Source organism: Balaenoptera physalus, assembly GCF_965194825.1.
Source record: "Balaenoptera physalus genome assembly, chromosome: X".
In the NCBI taxonomy this organism is placed as follows: domain Eukaryota; kingdom Metazoa; phylum Chordata; class Mammalia; order Artiodactyla; family Balaenopteridae; genus Balaenoptera; species Balaenoptera physalus.
In genome coordinates, this window is record NC_138903.1 from 129,311,536 (window position 1) to 129,320,629 (window position 9,094).

Sequence of the window (9,094 nt, forward strand, 5' to 3'; positions counted from 1 at the left end):
GTGCCTATGATGCCCTGGCACTGTTCTAAGCATGTTACACATGTCAGCTAATGTACTTCTCACAATAAGCCTATGAGGTTGCTACTATTATCCTCATTTAACAGATGAGAAAATTGAGGTCCAGAGAGTGGAAGTAGCTTGCCCAAGGTCACAAAGCAGATCGTAACAGAGCTGGCATTCAAGCCCAGGCAGTCTGGCTCCAGAGCCCACACGTATAACTGCTACACTGTGCAGACACACACCCAGAAACAGCGCAGAGCTAAGCAGGCCCTGAGTGAGTTAGAGCACTGGACTCAGATCTAGTAGGTGCTAGAAAAATGGTCACCTTGCCTCACGCTGCTCAGAGGCTAGAGGAGAGAGACAGACATGTAGACAACTGACAACAATATAATGCCACGCAGCCCAAGGGCCAGTTACTGCTGCCCCCTGGAGGCTTTACAGAAAGCATCAAAGAAGAGTAGACTTTTATGTCCATCAACAGATGAATGGATAAAGAAGATGTGGCGCATATATACAATGGAATATTACTCAGCCATTACAAAGAATGAAATAATGTCATTTGCAGCAGCATGGATGGACCTAGAGATTATCATATTAAGTGAGGTAAGTCAGACAAAGACAAGTATTATGTGATATTGCTTATATGTGGAATTTAAAATATGACACAAATGCACTTATTTATAAAACAGACCAACAGACAGAAAACAAACTGATGGTTACCAAATGGGAAAGGGGTGGGAGATAAATTAGGAGTTTGGGATGAACAGATACAAGCTATATATACAAAATAGATAAACAACAAGGCCCTATTGTACAGCACAGGGAACTATATTCAATATGCTGTAATAAATCATAATGGAAAAGAATCTGGCAAAGAACAGATATAGATATATGTATAACTGATTCACTTTGCTGTACAGCAGAAACTAACACAACATTGTAAATCAACTAGACTCCAATAAATAAATAAACAAATAAATAAATAAATATTTTTTTTTAAAAAAAGAAGAGACTTTTGCATTAGACATAAAGCTTAAAAGAAACAACTACTAGGGCCTTCCTCCACAGTAAGCAGACCAAGTCTCCCAGAGCACACTGCTGCCACGCATACAGAGAGTATATTGTCCCTCATTATTTTGGTGAAATTCTGTAAAGTAGGTCACATTTGATATGTTAAGAAATTATTGCAAAGCAAAAACAGAATTTTAAAATACATAAATATCCTCATACCCATTAGGATAGCCACTATGAAAACACAGAAAATAACACATGTTGGTGAGGATGCGGAGAAAATGAAACCCCTGTGGGTGGGAATGTAAAATAGTGCAGCCACTATGGAAAACGGTATGGCAGTTCCTCAAAAAATTAAACATAGAATTCCCCTACAATCCAGAAATACACATATAGGTATATATCCAAAAGAACTGAAAGCAAGATCTCAAAGAGATATTTGCCCATCTGTGTTCATGGGAGAATTATTTACAATACCCAAGAGGTGGAAGCAACACGTGTGCATCAGTGGATGAATGGATACACAAAATGCGGTATATGTGTACAATGTACTATGATTCAGCCTTAAAAAAGGAGGAAATTCTGTCACGTGGTACAACATGGGTGAACCTTGAGGACATTATGCTAAGTGAATTAATCCAGTCACAGACGAATATTGTATGATTCCGCTTACTTGAGGTACTTAGTCAAATTCACAAAGACGGAAAGTAGCACGGTGGTTGCCCAGGTCTGGGGGAGGGGAAATGGGGAGTGGCTGCATTATGGGAATAGAGTATCAGCTTTGCAAGATGCAAAAGTTCTGGAGATTGCTTACGGATAATGTGAATATGCTTAACACTACTGAACTGTATACTTTGAAATAGTTAAGATGGTAAAGTCTATGCTAGTGTGTTTCTTACCACAATTTCTTAAAAGTACACATATAAACCATGGCAGCTGTGCTGTAATCTTGATCGAATACAAAGCCATAATTTTGAAGTGATGTCCAGAGTATTGCTGATTCCTAATGGACCTTTGTTCATACTGATGCTACCTTGATTTCTAAGCTTAACATGAAATGGCAGCCGGATGCACCTAGAATCCACTAATGACTCCCTCTTTGCCCCTTCTTTTGTTTCTAAAAGATTTTTTCCCGTATTAACACATTATTAGCAACATAACATGCCACCTGCTCAGTCGAGAAGACTCAGCCACAGCATAATGATCAATGGGTTCAATAACCCTAACAGTATTTATTCTGCGCAAGATAAAGATCACCAGAGTCTTGTAACAGACCTCAAACATGGAAGCGATCGTCTTCCCATTTAAATTGAAAAGAGGAATCTACAATCTGTGCTGCATGTTAAACAATCAAAGCCCTTAAAAAGGCAAATAATGGCCCCATGGAGTGAAGACTGGGACCCCCCAGAGCTTGGCTCCAGCAAACCTCTATCACTACCAGTGTCCAGTGAAGCAGTCTTGGCAGGGGGACTTCCCTGGTGGTCCAGTGGCTAAGGGTCCGTGCCCCCAGTGCAGGGGGCCCGGGTTCGATCCCTGGTCAGGGAACTAGATCCCACACGCTGCAACTAAAGATCCCGCATGCCCCAACTAAGATCCGGTGCAGCCAAATCAATAAGTGTTAAAAAAAAAAAAAAGGTCTTGGGGATTAATGGAGCATGGGTGTAGTCCCGTTGGGAAAGACAGTGATGGTATGACTTCTGGAGTCCAAAAACCCTGGATTCAAATTTCAGCCCTTCCACCTAGTGGTAGCGTGCTATTAGAAAAATCATTTTCCTCTGTGTTTCAATCTCCTCATCAGTAAAATACGAAGAATAACAGAACTGGGCTCATAGAATTGCTGTGAGGATTGATGGGATAATACACGTGAAGCACTTAGCATAGTACCATTACATCCTTAATACATTATTGCTACTGTTATTGTTGTTGTCATTTTAATATGGTGCTCAAAAAAGGGAGTGCTCAACGACCTTCCTGAAGTATTTTTGTAGCTTAGATTTCCTGGAAGGGAAAAAGGTGTCTTCATTAATTATTATGCTTGGACATGGTTAAGTCAGTCAACAAGTAGATCCCGGGCCTCAAGGGGCTATAGTCCAGTATTTCCAGGAACTCTGCTGAATCTACCCCTTGGTCTTCCCATCAGCCATGCTGCTCTGAACTTAGTAGGCCTCAATAAATGTGGCTGAGCAAGCACTGCCAGGGCTTAGTCCAGAGATTTCCACCCCATCAGTTGAGGCCTCGAGCACCACACCTCCTCACCACCACCACAGCATTTGCCAAGCTTCTGGGCTTGGAGTCAGCAGTAGAAAGAACCAAAAGCCAAAGTCTCTCACCTAGAGCCAATGCAAGTGTTTCTAGATCAGCCTTGAATGGTCGGACCATTGAAGAGGGAATGCCTTCCTTACCAGCTAGAGCTTAGTCCCTCTTCAAAGAATTACTAGGGCTTCCCCAGGCCAGTTGGGCAGTTGTTTGGCACCAGGCTGCACCTGAAATAAACCAGGTCTTAATTATTTCTCATAATTTTTTTGGCTGCGTGGCATGCAGGATCTTAGTTCCCCCCACGAGGGATTGAACCCGGGGCCCTTGCAGTGGAAGCATGGAGTCTTAACCACTGGACCGCCAGGGAAGTCCCAATTTCTCATAATTTTAAATATTGGGTAGGCCAAAAAGCTCCTTCGGGTTTTTCCGTAAGATGTTATGGAAAAACCTGAAGGAACTTTTTGGCCAACCCAATGGTATCTTTCATTCCCAAAGCATTTACCCCAATTCGGGCATAGTTCTAAGCACTTAATGTGCTTAGAACTCACTTAATGCTCACAAACAACCCTATGAAGTAGATGCTCAAAGGGGTCAAGTCTTCCAGCTACCTTCCCTGAACCTCAGCTGGAATAAGGTTCCTGTAGCTGCTTAGTTCCTCAAACAGCCAAATAACCCTGATGTAGGAGATGCTGCTAAGTCATCTTCCCAGTCCAGACAAACTGCCTTCTGCTTGTGAACTGAGGTCAGCTGAGGTTAAAGTACAAAAAAAGAATCAGGAGAAGCGTTATTTTTTCAATGAGTTATGGAAATGATGTGGAGCCCCAGCACCTGGTGTATCTCCCAGCATAGAATATAACACAGAGAGTATGTGTGGGCTAGGTGAATAAGTGAATGAATGAAGCATACTAATTTTTTTCAGCAAAGATTTATGTTAAATAATTCATGCAATGGTCCAAATGTTTGTGTCTTCCCAAAATTCATATGTTGAAATCCTAACCCCCAATGTAATGGTATTAAGAGCTGGGGCCCTTGGGAAGCGATTAGGTCATGAGGGTGGAGCCCTCATGAATGAGATTAGTGCCCTTATAAAAGAGGCTGCACAGAGATCCCTCACCCCTTCCATCACATGAGGAGTAACAAATCGGATGTCTGTAACCCAGAAGCAGGCTCTCACCAGAACGTGACCACATGGCACACTGATCTCAGACTTCCAGTCTCTGGAACCTTGAGTAATAGAGTTCTGCTGTTTATAAAGCACTCAGTCTGTGGTATTTGGTTATAGCAGCCTGAATGGACTAAGACAATCCAATAGCTAAATAAACAAATAGAAGCACATGAGTAAGAAGAGACTTTTCATTTCTGCTTTTTAGGGCCCAGAGCCCAGAGCACAGAGAAATAATTCTCTTGGTTCCCAAACCTCTGCTGTGGCCTGAAATGGAAATGGGAGAGTAACTGAGGACTCAGGAACAGAGGAGCACGATGCTTGGGGCAGCCAGCCACTCATGATGGGACAGTGGGGTGGAAGTTCGCTCTCACCTCTCAAGCCAGAAGGGGTCTTGACCCCTCTGTCTGTCGCCAGAGCTATTGAACATGAAGTTGGGAGATGGCTGCAGGCCTCCCAGGGTCTCGCATCTGGCCAGAACCCCCCTGAAAGCCTCATCTTTAATGCTATTTCCCAGGGAAGAGCCTTCACGGGCAAGTCAGCCCAGCCCTGCACTATTAGCTTCAGACGATCTGGGCAATGCAGCTTTGTCACCCTTCATCTAGCAAGTTAGCCTGATCCCCAGGAAAGAGCTTTGAATCCTGCTTTCAGTAAACATCTTCTCTCTAATCTGTAAGCTAGTTATCAAATATGAATGTGCTTTTTGAAATGAGTAACTCATTTCCCTGGCGCTTTTGTTCCAAAAATAATTGGAAGTGACAATACAAAGAATTACACATGGAGTTGAGTCATCATAAAATAAACATAAAGTTGGAACTGCCCTTGGAGGCTTGCTCTCTGGTGTCGCTTCCTCTCCGAGGAGCCGTGGGTACTTCCATAGGCAGAGCTGTGTTCCATTATTGATTAGCTTTTAGACTCTTGTTACATATTAGATTAGCATGGCTCTGTGAATAGAGAACGAATAGTCCAACCACACATACAAACATCTTAAGAAAGAGCTTCTAATGTGATTTTTTTAAAAGGGAAACCTCATTTGGGCAAAATTGGAGAAAATGACAGAGCCCATTAAGCCCACGCTCTAGGTGACTTCTTTCATTTGTATTCTGTTCTTCACAGAATGAAGCTCAAGATCACTTTTACCCAATTTGACATGTCAGCACGTGTGTGTGATAGTGTGTGTGTGTGTGATACTGTGTGTGTGTGTGTGTGTGTGTGTACATGTGTATACACATCAACCACTTTGGGCAGTAGTTGGAAACGAAGACATTAGAAAACATGCTCAAGGAACATAAATGATGTATATTATAAGACTATTCTTTAAGATTAAGCCATTAAAACTCAAAATGTATGTTTAAAGGGGTTTTCAAACTCAGATAGTCTGAATTGAGCCAAAGACATTTGGAAGCACCCTCTCCTGCTCTCTGTGAGCCTTCCTTTCCTGTTCTTGGAAGTATATCTGCCTCAGAAACTGGATGTGCGCCTGTTTATTCAGAGCCCTTCTTTGGCATTATCCCAACCACAAAATCCTGGTGGTTGGACTGAACTCCACTTTACTCATTCTAGAATTGATTTCTACCGGTTAGAGAGGCGCCAACTATACCCTTCGATGCTGCAGTTGTCCTCTAGTAGGGAAAATAACCTTCCTGACCAGGTCCTTGTTGATCAATATCTGAGCTTATACTGGTTTATATGGCTGCTGTAATAAATTAGCACAAGCTTAGTGGCTTAAACCAACAGAAATTTATTATCCTCCTGTTCTGGAGGTCAGAAGTCTGACTTGGGTCTCTTTGGGCTGAGATCAAGGTGTTAGCAAGGCTGTGTTCCTCTCCAGAGGCTCTAGGGGAGAATCTGTTTCCTTGCTCTTTTTAGCTTCTAGAGACTGTCTGCATTCCTTGGCTTATGGCCCATTCCTCCATCTTCATAGCCAACAACATTGTATCTCTCTGACCCTTCTTCCATTGTGACATCTCTTTCTGACTACAGTCAGGAAAGGTTCTCTGCTTTTAAGGACTCGTGATTTGAGTCAAGTCAGTCTGGGATCATCTCCCCATCTCAAGGTCTTTAACCTTAATCATATTTGCAAATTCCCTTTAGCCATGTAAGGTAACATAGTCACAGGTTCTGGATTTAGGACATAGATAACTTTGGGGTCCATTATTCTGCCTTCCACAGAGCTCCATCGTTTTTGTTGGTGGTGTTTTTCTTAGTTGTGGTGATGGTAGGAGAACCTCCCCACTACCAATGGATCTGAAAAGAACAACAGGGCTCACTCAATTCAACAAATTCAGGAAGAACCTCTACTCTTTTGCTCATCGTGGTGGTAATTGAGATCCTCATTGGCCAAGGCCCAGCAGCAAGGTGAGATGCTCATCTAGTTGGCTCTGATGGGCTGTCACACTCAGGCCCTCCAGTGTTTGGGGGCCATGAAATAACCTGACTACCTAATAGCTCTTCCTGAGATAAGAAATTGTTTCTGCATGGACGGACATATTCAACTTCCCCAAAATTATATTTTTAAAGTTGCCGGTTGTTCACAGATATATAAAGTGTGTGTACATTAATATAGAAACCACATTTTCTTTTGCCAAATTAGCACATTACATGTTTTCGCGTTCACTTGATAAACACCCTTTTCCATTTAAATGCCTACTAAATGGCAATGTAATTGTACAGAGTGAAGGGAATGCAAAACTCAGCTGAGATGCCATAATCACCTTTTAAGTGAAATTACTAGGCTTTCATTGAATCATGATTCCAGGGCAGTTAAAACAAATTTAGGTGGCTGATGCTGAACAGGAGATCAATTGCATTTTTCAGCACAGGATGGTAATGTATTTGCCCCCCAAAAGGCACGTAAGAAATAAAATATTTCACAATACAAACTGGCTGGTGGAGGAGGGGGAGGCAGTAATTCCCAGGCAGGCCCAGCATGGGAGTTGATCAAGGCGCTGTAATTCACACAGACCAATCCAGGCGGCCAAGTCCAGAGGAGTGGCGACGTCTTGTAAATTTGGGCAGTTCACACTGTATAATTCAGGCTGAAGAAATAAATAATCCCCCTTTCCTTCATTTCCTGTGTAATTAAGGAAAACGCCGACTTCGTGGTCTGTGTAATTACAGGTCTGGAGGCCTGGCCTCAGGCTGTCTACACAAGTGCCAAAAGAATCACCGGAAAAGTGAAAAATATCAGACAATCAACTGGTGGCTTTGTCACACAACTGGTTTAAATGATTTCCTTCCACCTGTCTCTTTCGAAATGGGGACAGAAGGTCGATGGGCCTGAAGTGTCTGCTGCGGCACCTGCACTCTGCCTCGCCTGCACACACACCTGACCTGTGGAGGGTGCTGGCAAGGACACTCCCGGATGTCTGGTATTTTACACAAGCTGGCTCCCTCATCGACCCAGACCTCATGACGACACCTATTCCCTCCTGTGTTCCTACTTCATTGAGGAAATTGAGACAAAAGACATGTATTTTATAATACTTCAAGCTTCTGCCCTCTGCCCATCTGCTGCCCCTTAATTCTGTCCCTCTTTTTACCCATGTGACTTTGGACAAGCCATTTCACATCTCTTTGTGCATCTGTAAATGGGGGTGATTTGAAGATGCGCTGCATTTAGTGCTGTAGGAAATGTGAACGAGGAGGAGGATGGGGTCGTGGTCATACTGACTCCTCTGAGTCTCCTGAGGGAAGGAGAAAAAAGACGATGGCGAGTCACCTGCTTTGGGAAATCTCTGCTTGCACCGTTCTCCATTTCTCCTCCCTCCATCCCATCTCAACTCACTCACAGAGGGGTGATAAGTGGAAATATTCAGTACTTGGAGTCAAGAGAGACTTTGGGGCCATGAGCTCCCTTTCCTTTGGAAAAAATTATATTGAGTGGAAAGATGTGGGAAGAAGACAGTTTTGGAGCTGGAGGTGCCTTCTGGATGGAGAGTGGTCCAGGTGGGTCTCAGAGGGTAACCTCCAGGTCCTACCTCTTGGTCCTGAGCCTGCCTGGAAGCGATCTCGATTTGTAGTTGTACCCACATCACCATTCAGTTCTCCTCCTACAGGCAGAGGAAGAAGGCTACAAATCTCATCCTGTTCCAAACAGCGATCTTTACTTTATTGCCATCTCTTCAAGTGTTATCTGTCAGAAAGTCTCCAGATTATGAAACCCAGAAAGAAAAAAAATCAACCAGAAGCAGAACCATCAACTCCTGATCCAAACATGCAAACCAAACAGGGCTTACAAGACAGTAGCATTTCTCTACAACCTGGCTTCCTGTAATTCAGATAGAGATAGGAACACCATGGGCTGTGGAATCTGGGGTGTGCTTTGAAGTCGTAGTTCCTCATGTACAAACCTCTATGATATTGGGCTACTTGGTTTACCTCGAGAAGCCTTGGTTGTCCTAGCCACTTTGGAACATATGGAACACAGTTATACTAGCTTATTTTTTTATTTTAAATAAACCTTTAACTTTAGAATAGTTTTAGATTTACAGAAAAATTATAAAGATAGTACAAAGAGTTCTTGTGTACTCCACATCAATTTTCTCCGATTGTTAACATCTTACATTAGTACAATTGTCACAACTCATGCACCATTACTGATGCGTTATTATCACTGAAGTCCATATCTTATTCAGATTTTCTGTTTTTACCTAATGTCCTTTT

General features: G+C 42.8%; 1 long non-coding RNA gene across 1 annotated transcript; it reads right to left on the reverse strand.

Moving 5' to 3' along the window:
• Positions 1-558: 558 nt before the first annotated feature.
• LOC309652676 lies at positions 559-8,826 on the reverse strand. The gene is made up of 2 exons (XR_014258875.1): positions 7,758-8,826; positions 559-7,717 (listed from the first exon to the last, which is right to left on the reverse strand). It is a non-coding gene; the product is annotated as an uncharacterized lncRNA (long non-coding RNA).
• Between the last annotated feature and the right edge of the window lie 268 nt (positions 8,827-9,094).